The sequence below is a fragment of the Miniopterus schreibersii genome (assembly GCF_964146895.1).
Source record: "Miniopterus schreibersii genome assembly, chromosome: 12".
Taxonomy (NCBI): domain Eukaryota; kingdom Metazoa; phylum Chordata; class Mammalia; order Chiroptera; family Miniopteridae; genus Miniopterus; species Miniopterus schreibersii.
The window spans coordinates 27,089,952-27,114,015 of record NC_138112.1 but is presented as its reverse complement, the minus strand read 5'-3'; the positions used below and the strand labels follow the sequence as shown (position 1 = coordinate 27,114,015).

The window sequence follows — 24,064 nt, the reverse complement described above, 5'->3', positions numbered from 1 at the left end:
ACAAATCCTAGTTTTCATTTCTTCCCACAATTCCACAGAGGTGGTGAGGGAAACATGTTTCCATCACCCGGGTTTCTAGCCCAGTTGCTGCCAGCCCTGGTTACTCGCACCGCAGCCTCCTGCCCGCTGCAACACAGCAGCCCCTGCATGTATTTAACGCAGCATCTTATTTGGGTGTCACCTCTTATCTAAAGAGGCTTCGAGGGAGGGAGGGAAGAAGTGGGAGGTGAGGAAAGGGCAATTTGAGCCAAGAGAAGTCCCACACCCACTCTGCATTGAAATCACAGCTCTGTACGGTCCGTGCTGAAGCGAAAAGTACTTGTGTCCCCCAAAAGCCAGAAGGCACAAATCCAAGGAGGTCCACTCTGTGGAATTCAGTGTCACCTGAGGGGACAGATTTTGGTAATTCTAAACAAAACTAAAATGAAAAGACATTTACTAGTGGAGCGCATAGGACACAGTTTCAGTATGAGCTCAAGGAAACAACACAGCTTGTGTGAGGGCAGCTGGAAATAAACCTCCTTCAGGAATGGAAAACAAGGGAAAGTGGGATTTCACCTCTCGCCTCAAACAGGCAATAACTAGCAACTGTCCAGTATCTTCTTAGGAAGAAAAGGCCTTGTCTACCATTCTTCTATTTCTAAAATAGTTCAAAAATACAACAACAAAAGACATGATTTTGAGGGTGTAAATGAGTTTTTTAATCATCACATAAAGTTATCGAATTGGTCTAGGAGAACAAAAAGAGAGTAAAATGCCCAAATTTTAGTTCTTGATGTCTACTAGAGTCCATAGGAGCTTAAAGGAGGCCACAAACTGGATTTTTATTTTGAATTTCTCCAAAGCAGCTATATACTGAGAGCTGTAGGTCATTGAAGTACAAGAGTCAACAAAGGTCATTTTCATTCATCTGTTTCTTAGTAGAATGCAAGTAGTGCAATGCCTAGCTCAAAAAGCACTTCATGAATGAGTGCTAAATGAAAGAATAAAATATCCCCAAGGCAGGAGTGACAGTGACGCCCACTTCACAGTCTGCTTAACGCTGGACACAACTATGCCACATAGTGTAAAAAAATTCCTGTTTATAGCAGTTTTATTTGTAATAGTCAGAAATTAGAAATAACCCTGATGCCCTTCAACAAGTGATAGTTAAACCGTGGTATATGCATACCACGGGATACTCCTAAGCAATAGAGGGACAAACTAAAAATACATGCAACGACTTGGATGAATCTCAAGGGAATTATATAATCACAAAGGGTTACTTACTGTATGGTTTCATTTATGCGACATTCTTGAAATGGTAAAATTATAGAAATGGAGAACAGATAAGTGATTACCAGGGGTTAGGGATGGGGGTAGGGGAGGTAGGAGGGAGATGCATATGGTTTTAAAGGGAAAATAAGAGGGGTCCTCATGGGGATGTAACTGATCAGTATCTTGACGATGGTGGTAGATATATGTGATAAAATTGTACAGAACTTAATTCACATGGGCGTGCACACACACACCAGTATGTGTAAAACTGGGAAATTGGGACTATATCGATGAAGATACCCTGGTTGTGATTATTGTACAGAAATTAATATACTACAGCTGTTCAAGATGTTATCATTGAGGGAAATAGGTAAAAGCACACAGATCTCTCTGTACTATTTCTTGTAACTGCATGAGAACCTACAATGACCTCAAAATTAAAAGTTTAATTAAAAATAAATACCTCTTTTATTTTTCAATTACAGTTTACATTCAATATTATTCTGTATTATTTGAGATGTACAGAACAGTGGTAAAAAAATCATAGTCTTTACAGAGTGGTCCCCCAGATGTTTCAACTACCCACCTGGCCCCACACATAGTTAAAAATAAATATCTTGAAGCAACCTCTCCTCTGCCACCCTCAGCACCACCAATTTCATGTGTGTGTGCGTGCGTGTGTGTGTGTGTGTAAAGCACACAAATCTTTCCTAACCACCTACACAGAATTCTCCCAACTTCTAAACTCCCAACATACCAAATGTTTTTATCACACAATCTAACGGCTCTTCTTACATTAAGGTCAAACATTTCAGGACTTTTATACCTCCCTATCTAGAATAAAAGCTCCTGAGAGAGGGCCCATGTCATACCTTTTTTGGCACCATCTCAATGCCTAGCACAATGCTGAGCCTAGAGTAGAGACTGAATAAAAGTTTTTTAAATAAATGAACAAATGACGGGATATTTGCATTTTCCTACTCCTCACAGTTAGCTGGATAAACTGGAAATTCACAATGCTTTTGTTCCAACTTTCTCAACTGTGTCCCCTGACCTATAGGCCTACAGCAAGATTAAAGATCGCCTCCAGCTGACCCTGCGGCAGTAGCAAACACACACACACACACACACACACACACACACACACACAGCTGTAGTCAGAGAGCTGCACGGATTATCTGCTGTGTGAGCTGTGCTAGTTAATTTCTCTGAGCCTCAGTTTTCCCCATTTGTAAAATGGGGGCTAATACTTAGTTTTTCAAGGCTGCTATGTGAAGGAGACATGATGTACATAAACAGCCCAGCTCAATGTCAACTGAAATAGCTGCTCAATAAAGGTTATCCTTCCATAGATACTTCCAGGCACTAATCCTCACTTTATAGTTCCAAATGATGGCCAGTTCTTAGTAAGCTGACATCTTTTCAATAAATAAGCAGTGTTCTACTCAAGGAGCACCTTTCTCTAAAGATCAAACTTTGCTTCCATTTACTATCGCAGAAGTCACATGGACAAAGTAAACGGAGACAGAGGACGGAGTAACTGGGAGGAGGCCAGTTACAGGCAGATAATAAAGGCGTTGGTGATAGCAGTGAGGACAGTGGGGACAGGTCCCTCGCCCCACAAATCGCTACGGAAGCGGGCTTGTCCTGGGCTTGCTCTCCTCCCCCATGGCTTCATGTAGTGGTCCTGCCCAAAGGCCGCACACACGCTAGAGGAAGACACCCCAAAATGCCTACTGATTCCTAACAGTGGGCTGGTGGCACTGGGAAGGAGGGAGGGCCTCTGTTTATTTTCTCTGCTAGGGAAGTGTTTGTTTTCAGGGTAAGTCCACTGCTTCCTTCTCAGGGCTGGGAGTGCCTCCGTCTGCTCTTACCCACAGGATCGTAACTTTTCCCCTAAGTGGACAGCTGTCCGCAAACATGTTTGCTCTGGATGTGTCACTGGGCCAGGAGGAGTTCTCTGAGAAATACTTTACACATGGGTGTCCCCAAGCACAGACTGCGGAGATATTTGCTGACCCATGAGGCTGGGACAAACAAACACTGGATGTGGTTCCAGGGTCCGGGTTTTAAAGGAATAGACTAACTTGGTCGGCTGGTCGGTCAACAGCATTCTCAGCCCCGACTCTACACCTGGCCTCTGCTAGAGACTGAGGACTCACCCGTAACAGGGGACAGAAAAGGTGCCCTCCCCTCGGGGAGTATGGTCTAATCCAGCATTTTCACACATGCTGGCTTTTCTGCTGTGACGACCTTACACGGTACAACAGCTCAATTGTCAAAGAAAGGTTTTAAAAATTGAATACATTCCAAGTATAGTCCCTATAACTAACAGAGCACAGGAAAGGGGGACAATATAAAGATACGGCCAATTAGACAGCATAGGAACGACATATCCCATCGACTTCAGAAAAGATGAATGAGTTGTCCAGAAAGATTTTAACTTCAGAGCCTATGACTTTTATTCTCTTCCTTATTAACACAGTAAATAATAGCATAATCATAATTAAGTACTTTGTGCCAAGCACTATACTAAGCCTTTCAAAGAATCATCTATCTCACTTAAGCTTTGAAACAGTCTTAAGAGTGATACACATAACATTTTTCCTATTATAGAGATGAGGACATTTCAGCTTAGAAAGACCAAGGATGTAAAACAAGGAGCATCGGATTTCAAAACCAATATTCTTGATCTTCACACTAAGCTACACTACCATATGCTTGCTTGGTTTAGAGAGGCCAAGGTTATTACCACGATTACTGAAATAGGACTATATGCGGTATTGATCTTTCAAACATACTAAGTTGAACCACACAAAATTGCCAATCCACAACCATTCTGACCCATCGAAATGGTAATTTCACTTGGTTCAACCTAATATAATAGCAAGACAAAGAATGACATGTGCTTAACCCCAGCCCCTGACTGTATGACTTTGGGCAAATCACTTAACATTCCTAGTCTTTACTTGCTTTGCCCCATAAAATGAAGACGTTGAGCTGAATCTGTCTTTAGGTTCCCTTCTAGCTCTGTAATTACAAAGGAAGAAGGGGGAGAAGCACCACAATTCATTTGTTCAATAATTATTAAATGACTACTGCACACCAAACACTGTGTTTTCTCTTTCATTCTAAATTCATCCACATTTCAAGGACAGCGTCCCGGCAGCTTCTTCTGATCCCTGGGCTCCCACATGTTCTAGATAAAGAACAAGCTTGAGGGTTCTTGCTCATCTGCTATTTAGGGAAAATGGGGTGGGCCCTGTGGCACTGGCAGCTCCTGCCTCATCACAACTCCACAGCAGAAGAGAAAACCAAAGGACCTAGAATACAGTTTGGGGTGAAGAGATGAGTATGGTGTGACAGAAGAAATGGTACAGGTGGACAAATGTGTATCCTCCAAAACAAAAAACTCTCAGTGAATATTCTGGCTCACAGAAACTTCCAGAAAAATATTTCACTCTTTTCCAGACTTCAATTCACTCCCAAGGAAGGCAGTCACCTAGTCTTAAAAAAAAAAAAAAAAAAAAATCCAGAGAGGAAGAGCCCTCAGCTTTGCTGGGTACAACACTTGAGCATCTAGTCACAACCTTTGCAATGGTTAAGGATTGGGAGTAGAGAATTACAGGACAACACCAAACTGCAAGCCTAAGACCCTGATTCAACACCTGGTCACCATGCTACTTATTAGCTTTGTGAGCCTGGACTTATCACTCAAGCTGCCTCTGCCTCAGGTGAGGAATCACCTATAGAATAAAGATTGGTATAGTTGACTTCTACGCGTCTTTCCTATTCTAAAGGTTGGACAGCCCTTTATCATCTAAGTCTTTACCAGTTAATCTGCCATCTGTTCCCTTTTGCACTGTCCACTGTGGACACAGCAAACAGCTGTTTTCCAATACGCCTACAATAGCTCTTCAAATGCATACTTGAGAACTCTTATGAGTGCCCACTTCTCCCTCTCCTCTGGCCTACATCAAAGTCCTAGATGAAGTGTGGTTAGCAAGATGTTGACATTAACTATGTGGGGTCACATGCCTAAACTTTGAGCCCACAAGGAAGGGAATACATGCAGCTAATAACTGTTCTCTCTCAACTTCTTGAAACTGAGAAAGACCCGTAACTCCCAACCTCATTCCCTGGGAAGCCTACCAGCTATTATAGGAAATTATACAAAAGCTGCAAGAGAAGGGGATTAGTACCCTTGACAAGCTGAAAGTTGACATCAAACCCATACCCAGTATGTAAGTGGTGAACTCTACAGGACAGGTTATTATTATATACTAAATTGGGGTATGTACCTGTAAGAGTAAAAGGAAGCCAGATGGACAAGGTCTGGTGAGGGGTGTAGTCTGCCCCAGGGAAAGCCTGTAGGAGATTAGACTCTTTGAATTATTGAAAAAGACATAACTCACCAGAGAAACCATGATACCAACCCAGCATCACTGGGGGAAGGTCTTCAAATTAGGGGTGACCCTGGGACCTACCCCCACAGCTCCCTCCAAACCACCCTTCTGGGACAGTTTAGAATCAGCTATGTGACAGGGCAGCGGAGGCAGTTGACAGCCAATGTCCTTTGCCCCCCTGTGTTCTATTCTAAGTCAGGGCTGCTCATTTCTCTCTCAACCTGTAGCTTCACTTTCTAGTCCACTTAATGCAAACTATCTCTTAATGGGGCACCTATGAAGTGTGTCCCTTTAAATACCTTGAAGTCTCCAGAAGGGTTTTTCTCCTTTTAAAACAAGTACCTTTAAGAAACAATAAACCAAAAAGTCAAAATGATATCATAAGAGAAGTAATCATAAAAGCAAATTGTTTGTTAATAAACTGAATCCCCTCCCACGCTCAGATTCTTGGTTTCAGAGCTTTTATTACACTTCCCTCTTCATTACAAAATACAAAATTCTTATAAGAAAGGAAGTAATTTGAAAATTGTTATTAATCAGATTCTATGGTTTAGAGATGAGCAGTTTCCTTTTTCCTCTTCAGGGACTTTGAAAAATAAACCTTCTCCAAAAGACAGGCATGGAGAAAAGTTTTAGACACCTCTAATTTTGATAACATCCATGAAATGTAAACTGATATATCTCATGGCCAATGTTTTATAAACCTGTCCTTAAAAATCAAGCACATGCTCTCAACACTTTTTGCCATGGAAATTGTCCCAACAGTCAAATAAATAGGCATTTTCATGGGTTAAGGCCTCACAGATGGCACATTAGTTAGTTCTGCACAAATGAAAAATCCTATTACCAAAAAGAGGTTGGGGAATCTGTGGCTGGAATCTGGCAAGCAATTGAATTTTCACATTTCATTAGTGTGCTCGCTCAATGCAAATATGAACCCTGCAAAATATTTATTTATTTATTTATTTATTTTTAATATATCTTTATTGATGTCAGAGAGAAAGAGAGAAAGGGAGAGGGAGAGAGAGAGAAACATCAGTGATGAGAGAGTCATTGATCGGCTGCCTCCTGCACACCCTACACTGGGGATCGAGCCTGCAAGCCGGGCATGTGTCCTGACCAGGAATCAAACTGAGATCTCCTGGATCAGAGGTCAATGCTCAACTGCTGAGCCACACCCGGCTGGGCAAACCCTGCAACATATTTAATTAAAAATAACAATGCACTCTCAAAAACAAGCCCAGCACAACTGGAAACACGTCAAAATTAAGAAGTTAATGCTTTGCCATCTTTAATGACTTATGCTATGCAACTCATAGAGAAAGGAGCTCACAGTTCATCAATCCCCATGCTGCAAGGACTCAAAAATGCAGACTCAAACTCTAAGGGACCACAGAACAGGCCATAAAACCTCCTGCTTCCTCGAGATCACAGAATAGACTTTCATATCACTATCACAAGACTCAAAAGATTCCAGACTCCTAACTGGGCATTGTGTCTCTCCATGAACGAATCCTCCAAGGAGGAAACTTGAGTCTGCTAAGTTTCTTCTGCTTGTTTATGCTTGATTTCTACTATTTGCTTGGTATTTGAAAGGAGAAAAAATATCATTATGTTAGGGGGAAAAGTACAAGAAGATGCAAACATGAATTCTCATCTCTTTCTGATGAAAATTTAAATAATTTTTTGAGGTTTACATAGAAGTCAAAGAAAAGCAGAATTTCCAGAAATTGCTCAGCAATTCACAGAAAGTTGAGTCCATCAACTGCACTTTCTTTTCAATAAAACCAAGAAATGCCAAGAACTAGATGGCCTTTCAAAATGCTGAGGTTCCCTCAAATGATTTTTGACAAGGGTGCTAAGACCATTCAATGGGGAAAGGACAGTCTTTTCAACAAATAATTTTCAATAAATAAAACTGGGTATCTACATGCAAAAGAAGGAAGTTGGACCCTTACCTAACAACATAAAAAAAAATGAACACAAAATGGATTTAAGACCTAAAACTATGGAACTTTTAGAAGAAAACATAGGGCAAAAGCTTCATGATATTGGTTTTAGCAACAATTTCTTAGCTATGACACTCATGGCATAGACAATTGGAATGCATGAAAATTTTTATAATTTGTGCATCAAAATACAATATCAACAGAATAAAAACCAACCCACAGTATGGGAGAAAATATTTGAAAATGTATACCTTATAAGGGATTATATGATTTTATATATATATGTGTATATATATGAATTATATATTCAGAATATATAGTGGATTTCTAAAACTCAATAACAGAAGAAAAGATTAAAAAATGGGCAAAGGACTTGAGTGGACATCCAAAGAAGATCTACAAATGCCCAAAAAGAACATGAAAAGATACTCCACATCACTAATCATTACAGAAATGTAAATCAAAACTACAATGACATTCTACTTTCACATCCATTAGGATGGCTACTACCAAAAAAACAGATAATAACAAGTGTTGGTAAGGATGTGAAGAAATTGAAATCCTTGTGCACTGTTGATGCGAGTGTAAAATGGCCCAGCCTTTGTGGAAAACAGTATGGCAGTTCCTAAAAAAACTAAAAACAGATTTATCATATGATTCCAGCTATACAACTTCTGGGTATATGCCCAAAAGAACTGAAAATAAAGCCTCAAAGAAATATTTACACACCCACATTCACAACATTATTCACAATAGCTAAAACGTGCAAGCAACCCAAGTTTCCACTGATGGATGAATGAATAAACAAAATGTGGTCTATACATACAATGGAATATTATTGACCCTTAAAAAGGAAGGAAATTTTGACATACACTACAACATGGGTGAATCCTTACAGACATCAGGCTAAATGAAATAAGCCAACAACAAAAAGAAAAATACTGTGTGATTCCACTTATATGACGGAGTTACTTAGAGTAGTTAAATCATAGAGACAGAAAGTAAAATGGTGGTTTCCAGGAGCTAGGGGTAGAGTGGAATGGGGAATTGTTCGATGGGTATAGAGTTTTACAAGAGGAAAAGAGTTATAGAGCTGAATGGTCGTGATGGTTGCACAAAATTGTGGATGTGTGGATGTGTTAGAAAAAGTTAAGATGATAAATTTTATGTGTATTTTACCACAATAAAAAAATGGGGGGAAACGCCTACATTCCTATTCCCTTATAATATCACTAAGGGAAGGGTTAAGAGGCTACCCTTTGGTATCCACATATGTTTCTGAACTACCACTTGGCAATTACCTTGGGCAAGTGACTTAGCCTCTCTGTAGTTCAGCTTCCTCATGGATAAAGCATCTTCTTAGAAGTGTGGTGTGAGGATTAGATGAGTTTGTATGTATAAAGCACTTAGTCTGGCACATTAAACACCACACAAGTCTAAGTTGTTATTATTACTACTACCGCTAAATCTATTCTCAGCATCCCAATAAAATAGAATCCCACCAAGGAGAAACCACTTGCATTTCATTCTCTGAAATGACGATGGCCTGGCCCCAGGTTCAACATCTGACCTAAAAAAAACAAAAAACAAAACAAAAAGGTGAATCTTCCCTTCCTCAGCCAGAGCACACTAATGGGAACTAGGGCCTAAGTTACTCTGTTCTTTGGGCAACAAGAGAGGTAAGATACTTATGCCCAGTCACATTCCTTCAACAATGTTAACTATGTACCTAATCTGTGCTGGACACTGTACCAGGTGCTGCATTTATTTGCTCCTGGTAAGCACTTTCCACTGTACTCTCTGGAGTCCAAGGCCTTGTTTCCTTACTGAAGTGTGCTGATCACCTAAAAGAAATGTTATATAAAACATTTCCCAGGATGAAACGGCCAAGAATAGAAGAGGGCACCCCAAATTGTCTGTTTTTATTTTTCTCCCTATAGTTCCATTTAAAAAGAACAGCCCTGGCCAGTGTGGCTCAGTGGTTGGAGCATCAGCCCACACACAGCAGGGTCTCAGGTTCGATTCTCAGTGAAGAGCGTGTACCTGGGTTTCAGGTTCTAACCCCAGCCCCAGTCAGGCACGTGCAGGAGGCAATCAATGTGTCTCTCTCACATCAATGATTTTCTCTCTCTCTCCCTCCCTCCTTCCCTTCCACTCTCTAAAAATCAATGGAAAAATATCCTTGGGTGAGGGTTAACAAAAAATTTTAAAATTTAAAAAACCTCTTCATTTATTTTCAAATTAATAAAGCAGATTATTCCCATAGATGTTTTTGCCCAAAATGTCAGGGTGGAAGACTTCAGGCAAGCTTGCTTTGAAATTGATAAAAATGACAAAGCAGACCATCCCTGCCCCCATTCAACCCCCCACATCCCCAGCCGGCCATAGCTCACTGCTGGGTGATGTGAACACAGCTAGGAAGACTGCCACGCTGGGAGGCCCAGGGGACCCAGAAAAGGCAAGGCACAAGCACTGAGCATCCACATAAGCCATCACTGCCAAGGAAACCTCTTCTCTAAAACTTCCAGCCAGGCACCCAAAGCTAAAACTTCTCAAAACTTAACATTACTGAGGCCCAGGTAAGACTTGGACACCTCTCAAAAAAAGCTGATATAATGATTATTATTTGATGAAGTCACACTATTGTGTTCCAGCAGCACAGTGGCGGGATTGGGTGTGGGAGAGCACTGACTTGGGAGTGAGACCTGCCTGGGCTTGGGTTTCAGGGACACCACTTCATTGCTGTGTGACCCTGGGCAAATATTTAACTTCTTTAAGTTCCACTTTCCTTATCTATATTTTATGGCTTAAAATTCCTACCTTTGAGGATCTTTGTGAGGATTAAAGGAAATGATTCACATTAAAGACCTAGCTGATGTCTGACACACTAGAAGCTCAGCATGATGGATGCCCTGCCCACGCCTTATTTTCAGGCAGGAAAATGTCCAAGGAACTCAACTCCTGATTTACAGGAATAATGAGAATGGATCCCAGGCAAATATTGCCCCAAATTTTTCTAAGAGCCCATTTCTGTAACTGACATGTTTAGGATTCTGACAGTACTTGAGATGTTATGAAAAATTCAACCAAACCTTCTCCAATAGCTCTTCCTCACCCAGACTTTATAGTGAGCAATGGAAGAAGACTCTGCTTTACTCCGCAGAGCACCATATCCACGGACATGCCCATATACACACAGCCTTAAGCAAGAAGTGGAGCAGTAACCTCTCTGAGCCTTTAACATCTCTGAAATCTTGGCTCAAAAAAAGGAGGATTGGCTCTGCTTTGGGGACAGTTCATGGTGTGTTAGGGGATCCCCAGGACCAGCCCCAGGCTTCAATGGTTCCCCAGGAGGAGTCACAGGATAGCACATGGTCATAGCCACAGCTATGATTGATTTCAGCCAATGGGCAAAGAAAGAAGATGGTAGATGAGGTGAAGTCTGGGGAAAACAAAGTATAAGCTTCCAAGAGTCTTCTCCCAGTGGAGTCTCACGGGACACACAGCAAGTTGTGACAGCATATGGCAAATGTTACGAACCAGGGAAGCTCATTAGAGATTCAGTGCCCAGGGTTTTTTTCTTACTGGGGACTGGTCAGGTAGACAGCACCTTCCTGGCGAGTCCTCAAATTCCAGGCTCCCGGAAGGAAAGCAGTGGCTCAGCATGAACTGTGTTGTTTGCACAAACAGCTTAGGTACAGTGAGCTACTCTTATCATTTAGAGTGATGGGAACCCTTCCAAATCCAAGTTCCTAAATGCTGGTCAAGGAGGCCTTTCTAAGGACAAGCAGTCTCAGGCTTGCTATGTTCATTTCTTTTCTGCACACATGGGAACAAAACACCGAATATCTAATTATTGACTACCAATTGACCACTACATTCTTATGGCCAATCTATGTATTGAAATCCTTTAAAAAAAGTAGTGAACATAACTCAGTGCTTCAAAACACATTCATTCAGCACATTTGTACTGTCAACCTGCTGGGCTCGAGGCATTAAGGAAATAACAAGTCCCTTCAGTCCCTGCCCTCTAGAACTTTCAGACCAACAGAGAAGATAAGATGAGTACACAGAGGGTAACACAGGGTGGTATGCGATGACGGCCATAAAAGAGGCATAAGCCAAACACTAAACCAGTCAGAGAAGGAAGAGGAAACTGCCTTCTGTGATCAACCAGAAAGATTTTGGTGAGAATTACCACCGAGCTGCACGCAGTCTTCAAGATGGGATTTTAGAGTAAGTGAGAGGGCTGGAAGAGATCAACAAGTGCAATAATGGTACCATTTGATCGGAATCAGTTTAATTGGAAGACAGGGTTCATAGAAGGGGGTGGTGGGAGACAAGAATTTGAAACAGAAACTAGGATTAGATCATTGCAGTTCTCAAATGTTGGCCCGAGGAGATCATCCTTCATGCAGCCGGTGATGGGGAGCCTCTCTGTGTGTGTTTATTTTCTGAACCGTTTGCTCCAGCATGAATGAAGGAGGGTAGTCGCTACAAGCAAAAGGGGTAGGGCTTTCCCAGTAGACTTCCAAAAGCCAGAGAGAGCCGGAGAGGCAGAAGAGGTGGAATGCAAATGTCATTTGGGAACAACATTGGGAAGGAAGCAGTCACAGCGCTCCTTGGAGATGCACAAGGCTCAAACAAGACTCAAAGTTCGTAAGATGAGCTAACTGGGGGATTAGCGCACTGACCCAGGAATCTCTGGAAGGGCAGCCAGGTTAAAGGTAAAACCTGTAACACGGCAGGAAATTCAGCGGACTCATCTAGAATGCCAATGGAGACGAAGAACCAGTGCTCAGGAGACAGGCTGTGGCTGGAACTATAAATACAGGAAGTCCCCAGCTTGGAGTCTCAACTATAGCACTGGGGGTGGTTGAACTCAGCAAGGGAAAGAATGCAATGAAGACAAAAATCACAGAAAAGAAAGCAAATGACATTGTACTTGTCAACTGAAAATAGAAAGAGTAATTAGGTTGGAAAAACAGAACAGTGATGTGTCACAATGCTGGGGAAAGAGTTTCAGGACAGAAGGGGTTTTCAACCCAGCCAGTTAGGGCAAGGAGTCAAGGCAGGCAGGGGCAGAGAAAAGGTGATAGATTTGGTAACTGGCATGTCACCAGTGACCTTTGCCAATCAAAGACAGGGTGGGACAGAAAACTGTACGTGAGTCAAGGCCTCATGTCACTGAGGAAGAAAGTGAGATAAAGTTCTGGAGGCTGAGGGTTGAGAAAGTGGTATAAAAAGGGGATCCAGCTTCAAAAGAATCGATGGTTTTAGAGAGATGGTACCCAAACAATGGTGGTGCTGACTGTTAGGAGCAGCACCTGCCCCTTCTCCCTCAATGGGCAGAAACAGGGAGAAGTTCTTCACAATCCATAAGGCCCTGGATGGCTGTTCAAGAAGTTTACCTGCCCAGTGTCCACCAGGAGACATATTTTCCCCCCAGACACACAAAACATTGGTAACGGGCATTTTGGAGAGGCCAAACACTACTCGTGGCAAGCCCACAACCATGCATGTCTTCTCCCTCAAGCAAATGTAACTCAGTTCTTAAGCTTGGTAGAGAGGTAACACTATAAACACACACACACACACACCACAACACATCATAACACAACACAACACAAGGAGAAGTTCTCTATAGCCAGGCTACCTCTGTTCAAGTCCTGACTTCACCACTTATTAGCTTTATGATCTGAAACAAATTACTTAACCTCGGTGCCTCTGTCTTCTCATCTATAAAATGGGCTTAGTAACAAAAACTATCTCATAAAGTAGTGGTGAATATTAAATGAGTTATTTCATGTTAAACAGCTTAACTCAAATTCTGGCATATAGTAGTGTTCAACAATTGTTGTCTATTATTATTATCTTATTTTAGCCTCACTGCAGTGCCATGTGATAAAGCCAGGCAATCACTATCTGCATGTTACTAATAAGGAAACTGAGGCTCAGAGAAGAAATACTTGCCCAATTTTCACACAGTACAGGACACAAGGCAGGATTTGAAAAAAGTCTACACATACACACCCCCCAATGAGATGTACAAAGCTCTTTGCTTACCTCTTTGGCATCAGCTACAGCCAGCCTTGCCTTGAACTGTGCCCACCACATTACTTCCTGCCCTTTTAATGTTGTGATCCCTACTCATCCCTCAAGTCTCCTCTTAAGTATCACCTCTTCTAAGAAGCCCTTGGCATTTGACTCTCCTTCCCTCTCACCAGACGCCCCTCTTCTCTATGCTCACCTCTGATTATAGACTTCACACTGCATGGTAACTATAGACATCTTTCTAGTACATAATAAACACTCTGAGTATTTGTTGAGTGATTCTTGTCTCTAAATCTGATATTCTTCCCACTATATCATGCTGCCTCTTTTATCAACAAATGTTCACTATTTAATGATAGTTTTGAAAGAGTAGCAAAAAATTTCACCAAATTGATTTCACCAACCAATCATACCATACTTAAATATTAAGCTAAACGTAAGCACCGGTCATTGTACCTCTAGGAAGTGAAGTTGGCGCCCATAGTTCATCCACCTTGGTGCCTTTGGTCTCAAAGGAAAGACAGCAAACCTGGATTATTAAAGAATTCATCCTAGACCTGATTAACCCAGTGAGAAGGGCCTGAGGTTGGGCACATAAAGGAGGTCAGGTTCAAAGGTCTTGCATTCCAAAAGCCTAAGGTGAGATTCCTCTAGAAGCTTAAAGCACACATCGTGGCCCCTTGTACTGAATATCAACCCCAGACTCACTTCCATTTCCTGGCTGCTCGGAGTGATCTTGGGGAAAGGCTGGCAGAGGAGAGAACCGGAGGCACGCCCACTGCGTCCCTGCCTCCTTACACACCAAGCAAACACCTGCGCTCAGGTCCATGGTAGAAGGACATCTGTCCCCAGCAGAATCTGAAAGGTGGAGCCACGTCTCCCCCATGCTCTTGGCCTCCAGCCACGACCTGGTTTGGTGGGGAAGCAGGTGATCCTCTCTCCATCCAGGCGTCTCTAGTAACCAAGGCCAACCTCCCCAGTGGCTCTCCCCGAGGAACTCTGGGTATATGTCAGGTTTTCCCTCTGGTCTGGATAAAGCAGACAACACTTAAGAAAACATAAACATAGACCTAGAAGCACACAAACACGCACTTGTGTGTACTTGTGTCTGACGCTGACTGCTTGGGGAAAAGGGCCACCCGGTTTCTTGCAATTTGCCCATAAATGATAGTTTTGTGGTTCAGGCCTCCCTGCTCCTCCCCCCAGGAAACTCAGAGACTGTTAACCACAGCAGTGCATGAAATTTGATAAAGCACTAGCCAAGTTCAGCATGCACTGGGTGTCAACTACTTCTAGAGTCTTAAACTCAATTCTGGAGATACTAAAAAAAGGCCTTAAACATTCTGTCTGGGTTCACGCCTCACTTGTTTTGCCAAAGGCATACTGGGGTCTTTTATTTTAAAGTGGTAAACATGCCTAGCTCCAAAGCAGGTCATATGTCTCTTTTTGGAATAATTTGGTTCCAATGTGGCCTAGTCTATACATTAATCTATAGAGTTACCATTTTCCAACACATATGCACCTTCCTTTATAAATCTTAAACAGCAGCACCATCTCTATAAATGCCTTTTACAAAAAGAATTAAAATATGCTGTCTTATCTGTACCCATAAATCCAAACAAGTGTGCCTTCATTCAACCCCAGATCCATCTTCTATACTTCGGGCAGTGTTACTGTCCTAAAAAGAAGTCTAGTTATTTTACTCACAATATTGAGACATTTCCTTACAGCCTCCAAGGTAAAGTGCAAGTTTTTAGCCTGATTTCACCTTTAGGCTTCAGCCCACCACATGAGCCACACCTCCAGCCATAACTTACCTGTCTTATGTGTCAACTCAGTAACCTCTCCCTGCTCCCTCGGTATCCCATGCCCTTGCTGCCTCCATGCCATTGAACCTGAAAGTCCCTCAACCCCTTCTCTCTACCACACTCCCTTCTCAATCTAGCAAATTCCTCCTGAGCCATGGTTCTACCTCATCTGTCTCCTTCCAACTTTCCCAGGCAGTTGCTCTCTCTGCAGTCTCACAATAAGCTGTACCCATTTCTATTAGAACATTTACCACACTGTGTTGTATTATTTTATCATTGTTGCCCTTATTTTGGGCATATTCTTGTTCCTTTTTTTAATCATCAGAATCTGGTTGTAAACTTAATGACTCGATGAAAATCCAATAAAAGAGTGGGGTAAATATCATCCACCCCCATTTTCTCTACATGGAAACGGAAGCATCTGGAAATGAAGGAATGTGGTGAAGTGGAGCTGGAAAAAGGCAAAGTTTGTACTGTGGGAGCTCTCAAGAGCCAAGAGGAAGTCTAGAGGAAGAGACAGAGGAAGAGGGGAGGGAACGAGGGGATTGCAACTGCCACTAAGCAGCTACTCTGTGTAAGACAACATTAAGCACTTTAACATATTCATTACCTTATTTCTTAGAGCCACTTTGTGAGAGAGAGATAAAATTTTTTCAAAAAGGAAACTGAGACTCAGAGAAGTAACTTGTTCAATTACACACTAGTCAGTGGATCCAAGGTTTAAACTCAAGATTGTCCCAAAAGCCAAGTTTATTCCACTACCAAGTGGCCTCTATAGGAAATGTGGGCTTCCAGACTCACACTTGTCCATGGACACAAGCCAGAAACACATTCCTCACCAGAGCCCCATCCCCATCCCCATCGCCTTGCCAACCACTGGGCTTCCTAACATTCTGGCTTCTGACTTTCCACCTATGACTGCTCCTCACAACTATGTCATTTCAGCAACTTATTTAACTTGTCTGTGCCTTAATTTCCTCATCATAAAAAATGGGAAAAACAATAGTACCAAAAATAGTATCAATAATAGGTTAGGCAGGATTAAATAAATGGATGTCAGTGCAGTGCTTAGAACAGTGCCTGGTACGTAGTAACTGCTCAATAAATGACAGATATCATCATTTACTTGCCTCATGGGGCTGAAAAAGCAGTCTGAAGCAACCAAATATAATACAGTATGTTACTTTAGCAGCAAAAGCTATAGCAGATTAGATAAAAATACTTTAAAAATAACTGAGGAAGATGAATATTACCTAACCAATAACCACCCCAAGTGCCATCACTGCAGTAGTTCCATAGCATTCACAGGCTGAATGCCTGTGGTGTCAACTGTTCACAAGTTACCATGAATATATGTCACATGGAAATTGTCATTAAATCAAAAAGGGCACGAGACAGGTATGAGGTGGTAAGCCCTTGGCTAATGAGTCTTTGTCCAACCACCCAATAAAAGCATCTCAATTTTCTTTTGCTCATTTTTATTAAGTGTATGATCTCATTTAATCCTCTGAACAACCTGTGAGGCAGGTACAATCATTCCCATCCTACAGACACACTCAGGGAAATGATATGTCATGGTGACAGCTGCAGACCTGGGAATAGCAAAGTCTCAGGATGCACCTCAAACATGTCCCAAGTTTGTAGACCTGAAACAACCCTAGAATCCATTCTAGAAAGAATCAAAGAATTAAACCAAAAACCCACATCCCTTACCTCTAAAACTCAAATGACTTGCCCTAAAGAATCTCACACACCCCACAGTTCAGTCTTCCTTCCAGGGGGTGGGAGCGGTTAAGGCACTGATCTGACTGAGCAACATGGCCTGGCTGAGATCCAGTCCAGGCCCTCAGCCTCACAGTTCTGGGTTCTGATCCGATTCAGCCAGTGGCAGAAGAGCCCAGGTGCCTGTGGCCATGAGTAATGACAGCACAAAACGCATCTGTCTAACCAGAAGCTGATGGTGTCAGTTCTGTCATGACCAGCAGTAAAATGCTGCTGCTGCAGAGGAAAAAAGAAATGTTTATTCCCCCAGAAGCTGAGCAGAGCCTTTCTTTCTCTCTCTAATGCAGAATGCAACTTTGTGGAATTGTTTACTAGGGCTTATACTCTCCTCTCTGCAATAGCTCTTGATGCATTTCTAGAAAGAAGAATCATCTAGGAATAATAAACCAAAGCTATTTCTACTAGTAGTTGCACAGTGTCTAGAAAGTAAGACCTTAGGAAATGCATTTATTTTGGCCTTCTTTAATCTCTGGCATCACTATGAGGATAATGGATGTGATTTTGTGGTTGTAAGTACTTGGCCTATGTAAAGAGGTCACTGCAATCACCTGAGAGTTATTCCAACACATTTCAGCATAGGCTTCATTTCAGAAAAGTCATTTGTTCATTCATTTGTTCATTTAATTCATTCTAAATATTTTACTAAACTCCCACTGAGTGCCAGGCAATGTGGATGCAGAATGAAGCCAGATAGTCCATGCCCTTGGGGGATCAATCTTTTTCTTTTTCCAAATTGGTCTTTTCACTCCCATGGTATTCCAACCACTCCAGGTGATCTGCCTCTCTCCTATCTCCCTCTCCTTCGCTCTCTCTACCTCCCTCTCCCATAGTCCTGAACTACACAAAAGTGTGTTTCTCCCACATTCTGAAAAAGTCTTAGCACACGGCCAAGTCCCCAGTGGGCACTAAGGAAAAGTATCATCCTTAGTGATTTAAAAGGTGAGAACTTAGTGGTGCACTTGGCTTTATCACCATAAATAATCTGCTTTCATTATACTTCTATCAACCTAACTCCCAAAAGTTGCTTGAAAGCAGTTCCCCCCTCCCAACAATCTGAGGAAGCTCTAGATCTAGACCAACAGTTAACAGAGGAGTGGAAACAAGTCTCAGTGATCTATGGACCATGTGTTCTGCATGAGGGCAACCAGTTGCGGAAACCCTTGGAAAATCACCAGCCTGAAGCAACAGGAAGTAGAAACATTTTCTGACACCTGATTCATCTGGATGTGGTAATTCTCTACCAAACTTCTATTTGGGCAGACGTGAATGGAAAATAACCCAGAACCCTAGGTTTTTAAGACTGAAAGGAACCTCCTCTGGGCTAACTCCCTCACTTTACAGATAAAGAAACCTAGGCTCAGGGAGAGGATCTGACTAAACCCAGATTGCACAGCTTGTCTCTGAGGTAGAGTAGAAGCCCAGCCACCTACCTCCCCATGCAGGAACCAGGTGTGTGCCTGTAGGAGGCCCCTGCAGCACCAGCCGGCCCTGCCATGCTCCCGCAGGTACACCACCTTTCTAGATGCTCTCCTTGATTCCTCCTTGATACCTCTGCCTTGCTTAAAGCAACAAGACACAGCCCTCAGGAGCTCTGAGACCCTCGTGCAAATGAAAATTCCCTTGAATGGCAAGCCTGTTTTTACTCTGTGAAATGGGATTATTTTCTGCCCTTTTCTTCTGAAGATCAATGAGCTGCTAGCCATCAAGGAATTCTATGTTCTTTGAAGAAAACTTAGAGTAGGGATCAAATAGAGTATTTGCATCCCAATGAATTCCTACTAATGTTAAACCCAAGAATTAGATTCCAGCATTTTATAAAGAGTGACAATGCTTTTGATCTTTCTACATCTAAACTTTTTTCTAAAAAAACAGCATATGCAACACTTGCATGCAAAGCAAGTAACAATAACGCTTGACACTGGTCCTCATAGTGACTCTGGTAGAGGATTGTAGAGTAGTGGTCATTACCCCCAATTTGCAGAAGAGAAAATTGGTTCAGGGAAGCTACCTGTCTGTCCAAAGCCAAACAGGTAATAAAACGCAATGACCTTGTCTAAGGTTCTTTCCCTTCTTACTGTGCAATTTAGCTTTAGAATTTTCTGCTCAAATTTTGCACATCAACACCACTGAAGAGCGACCTTTTCTTCTACATTTGAGACATTTAAGACACTTGAGTCACTTACAAAGGAGCACAGCTTGACCCTGTGACTTCGGCAGCAGCCCCACAGCAGCTGCTTCTCTCTGCTGGACACTAAATGGCACAGGTGAATTATGGGGGGTGAACTTTGGAGGTGAAAAAACAAGATTAACCTTTATGGTGTTTTTAATTATTCAGAATTCTCTACATCCTTTCAAAAACAACCTGAGATGGCTCTTAGCTTTGACAATAATTCAATCAAAAGCAAGGATTGATTTCACTTGTTAATTTTAAAAAATATTTACTCATAGATGCAGAGGAAAAGTCTTGGAAGGCTATATCTTGAGTATAGATGTACTGATTGTTATTAGTATATGAATGCTAATGTATTTTATCTTTTTTTTTTTTTTTACAATGACTAAGTATAGCTTTGGAAATAAGAAAACAATGATCTCTTACATGTAGAATTTATAAAGAGCTGAATTCATAGAAAAAGAGAGAAGAATGGTGGTTGCCAGAGATTGGGGATGGGGGAAATGGAGCAATGTTGGTCAAAAGTACAAACTTCCAGTTATAAGATGATTAAGTTCTGAAGATCTACTATACAGCATAGTGGCCATAGTTAACAATACTGAATTACATACTTGAAAGTTGCTAAGAGAGTAAATCTGAAATGTTTCCACTGCAAAAAAAAAAAGTAGTAGCGATAAATACATGTATCAAAGCATCATGTGTACACTTTAGATTTACACCATGTTATATGTCAAGTATATCTCAATAAAGCTGGTGGGGGTGGGAGAAGAAAACAAATAACGATTATTTTATTTTGCCCAGCTGGGCGTGGCTCAGTGGTTGAGCGTCGACCTAGGATCCAGGCGATCGGTGTTCAATTCCCGGTCAGGGCACATGCCCGGGTTGCAGGCTGCAGCCGATCAATGACTCTCTCATCATTGATGTTTCTATCTCTCTCTCTCCCTCTCCCTTCCTCTCTCTGAAATCAATAAAGATATATTTAAAAAAAAGCAAGAGATTATTTTATTTTTAAAACATTTTCTTCATTCTGAAAAATGGGAAAGGGGTTATCTCCACAGGGGACTGGGAGCTCTGTTACTGTGAACCAAGTAAATGGCAAATGCAAACAGTACTCTAAGCTCCCAGACCAGAACCTTTGCCTTCCTTCTCCGAGTCCTCTTAGCACCCAAGAATATAAAACAATATTCCAGGACACCAATTTTACACAAAGATTTGGGAGAAAAGAAAAATATATATATTTTAACCAAATTCAACATATGAAATCAAATTTTTAAATTGCATAAATCCTTAAATCAATTTTCAAGCTTGCTGGCGCCAATCTGATACCCTCACCCTCACCCCCATCCCCACCCCCAGGAGCACTTGTCAGTCTTCACTGTTTTCAGAGACTCTTCTATGGAAATGTTTGGGAAGCCTGAAGACAAATAGCACCATGTGACTCTGCCCTCGCTCCCCCTTTGAGAGAGCAGCAACCTCATTAATAAAGTCACTTTTACTGTTAGTGTTTTTAAAAAGTCAAATTTTTCTTCATCTACTATATCTTTAAAAATTCTTTATAAAACAGGTGGCAGCAAATATATTGCCAGGGAAATCCAAAAGCCACAGGAGCATGTTCGCCCTACCTCCCTGGGTGAGCTGTCTGGCCTGGCGTCCTGGGTCTGAGGGCTGCCTCAAGTTTCTGCAGAACAGCAGGCTGCTCTGCACAAGGTGCTAATTCAGTCATTCCACAAATGTTTATTGAGTGAAGCCTGAGAAAGGCCTCTAAGGGGATACTGGGATCATTCACAAGCCAACGGTCAGGGCTAACGGATCAGACGTGGACAATCAATCTTTCATTAGACCTCAAACCACCTCTAGGATACAGGGAATAGGGCCTCTGCCCCACCCACTCACCAGCAGCAGGGCGGGATCAGGCAGGCCTTCTGAACAGTACTGCAGCCAGAGAGAGGCTAAGGCAGTTCTGTCGCCACCAGACCAACCAAAACTCTTGCACCGTAAATGATATAACACTCTAAACGCTTTGAACAGTGTCTGGCATCTAGTGAGAACGCAACAGTCTATTTTGCTGTTACTATTTCACCTTGCCCTTACTCAAGAGCATCAAAAAAGTGGAAAGAACACAGGTTTTAGATTCAGAGAGACTGGATTTGAATCCCAGCTATGCCACTTACTAGCCATGTGACTAAGGGATGGGATCTTTCTGAGCCTCAGTTTCACATTAGTAAAATGGGGTAAAGGACAGTATCCCATCCCTCATGGCTCTGTGAGAATTAAGGAGATATTATATGCAAAGAAAAATGCCTGGCCCATAAATGCCCAATAAAAGGTAGTCAATATTGCCACTGGCTTGCATCACCCCTTCCCCCTACCCCTCTTGATGGGTCCTGGAATCTGATTTCACCTGGAAAGGGCACTAAAGCAGAAGAACTACGGCGGGGAGGAGAGGGAATGCTGAAGAACTTCCACAGACACCATCCAAGTCCCCAGTTCCTTTCAACCATTCTCCTCTTTGGCTGCTCCATCCAACTGACAGCTGGGGCCACAATTCCCTAGTTGGGAATGGCTGCCAAGAAGGGGACAGGAAGCTGGGCAGCAGTTTGAATCCATCCCACCTTCCAGTGTTTGTCTGTCTGTCTGTCTGAAGCCTCACTGGGCTTCCTCTGCACACCCCTGCCAGGCTGCGTGGGTCAGGAAGCTGATAGTATGATTCACAGTCTGTTCTTATCCAGGCTTCCATCTCAACCCTGGGCCCAAAGCCCTGGAGGGAGGCTGCTGGTCACAAACCACCACTAAATGGCAATAAAGACTAAGACAGGGGATTTGTAAAGGGAGGAGGGAGGAGGGAAGAGGCCAGGTGGGTGCAGAGAGAGGCCCACTTCCTACCTGCTGGTGGAGCCCCATGACTTAGTGGCTGAAGCAGTTGGTTTTCCACTTGAAAAGATAAGTACCATTCCTGTAATTTATAACTCCCCATGGGACGGGTCTGGGTGTAGGAAGAGAAATCCAAAACAAACCTGCTAATTTTCCAAGTAGAAATCATCAGCCTCCAATCCCCTCTCCAACACCCCACCTGTACGTAGACAGGTCCTGATGCGATTCTTGACTTCACCTGAGCAATGTGGGGGCAGTGACTCTGCAGCCAGGTCCCGCCAAGCAGTCAGCCCCAGCCCCGGGCACACGGCCGCCCAGCAGAACCCCCACGACGCAGGCACCTCGGCTCCTTGGAGACCCGGCCCCGCGGAGCGCAGCGGGCTCTGAAGTGGGTGGGAAATTGAGGAAGGGAGCTTGCCGGCGGCCAAAACGCAGTTCACGTTTTTGAATTCAGAAGACAAAACAAGCATCCTTCACCACCAGCTCCCTCATTGCACAGAGAAGAACCCAGAGAGGGAGAGAAAGTTGCCCGAGGTAACACAGCGAGTGGCCAGAACAGTCGAGACTAGAACCCGAGCGCGCGTCGAGCCGCAGGCGGCCGAGAAGCGCACCGCGCCTCCTTCGGCGTCTCTTACCCGCGGACCGAGCCGGGTGTTGCGGACCCCGCGCCTCCGCGCTGCTCCCCGCTTTCCTGGGCTGGCGCCGCGAGCCTCCTCTCCCCCGGCGGGGCGCTGGCGGCTCTGCGCGCTCGCTCGCCCGCCAGTCCCGCGGCCCAGGTGCCGGCCGCTGTCAGCGCCGGACCGGTGCAGGCTCCTCCCGCGGGCGGCGGGCGGAGGGCGGCGGGCGGCGGGCGGAGGGCGGCGGGCGGCGGGCGGAGGGCGGCGGGCGGCCGGCGGAGGGCGCGGCGCGGGGCCGCTCCGGGGCGCGAGGGCCAATGGCGCGGAGCCTGCGCCCCGCCCCGCCCCGCCCCGCCCCGCCCGGCGCCCCGGGCTCCAGCCCCCCGCCCGCCCTTCGCCCACCCTTTTCCGCCCGCGTCGGTTTCTCCTGCGTGGCCCTCCTCGCCCTGCCTTCTCCAGCGTCCCTTAAGCCCCAAACAACTTTTTTCTGCGCAAAGAGCGCAGCGCTGTTTTTTGGTTTTTTTGACGACCGTGCGTTAGGGGACGATGGAGCCCAAGAGCGTGGGGCGCTCGGAGCCGCTGCGCGCACTGGGGCTCGGCCACCCAGCCCCACTGGGTGGGGCGCAGAGAGGTGCGGAGGCTCGTGACAGGCGCGACATGCTTTCACAGCTCCGGACATCGATTTGGTCACGAGTAAAATAGATTAAAAAAAAAAAAAAAAAAAAGCTCACAAGTTGTTGAGAGGATTCAGTGAGGTGATGGATTATAGTCTCTACTCCTGCCGGGTGGCTCAGTTGGTTGGAGCGTTGTCCCCTTGCACCAAAAGGTTACCGGTTCCATTTCTAGCGTAACACCTGAATAAATGGTGGGCCTGAGCCACCCAGTGGGTGTACAGTGAGGACTGGCACAAGGCTAGAAGGTGCTGGCTGGTGGGGAGAAGGGCATGCTTATAAATACAATACTGTATTATAGCCAATTGTTTAAAATTACTGGTGATGAGGCCAGACCAGGCAAACTTCCGAAATAGGTGAACTTTAAGGCCTTCTCCTTCATGGTCTCCCCAGTCAGTGCTGTCCATCCAACTGAGGGTGGCCCAGGTCTGCCTTGAATTCTTTCAAAGATTTTCCTTCTCCCAAACTTACAAATGCGG

The 24,064-nt window shown here is 43.7% G+C and overlaps 1 protein-coding gene across 3 annotated transcripts in view; it reads right to left on the bottom strand.

The window, feature by feature from the left end:
* The window catches only part of SYTL2 (synaptotagmin like 2), a 100,663-nt gene extending 77,559 nt beyond the window's left edge, over window positions 1-23,104 (bottom strand). For all 3 annotated transcript variants that reach the window (XM_081155022.1, XM_081155024.1, XM_081155026.1), the window contains exon 1: window positions 22,933-23,104. The gene's annotated coding sequence lies outside the window, so the exon portion shown is untranslated. The remainder of the gene's footprint in view (window positions 1-22,932) is intronic.
* Between the last annotated feature and the right edge of the window lie 960 nt (window positions 23,105-24,064).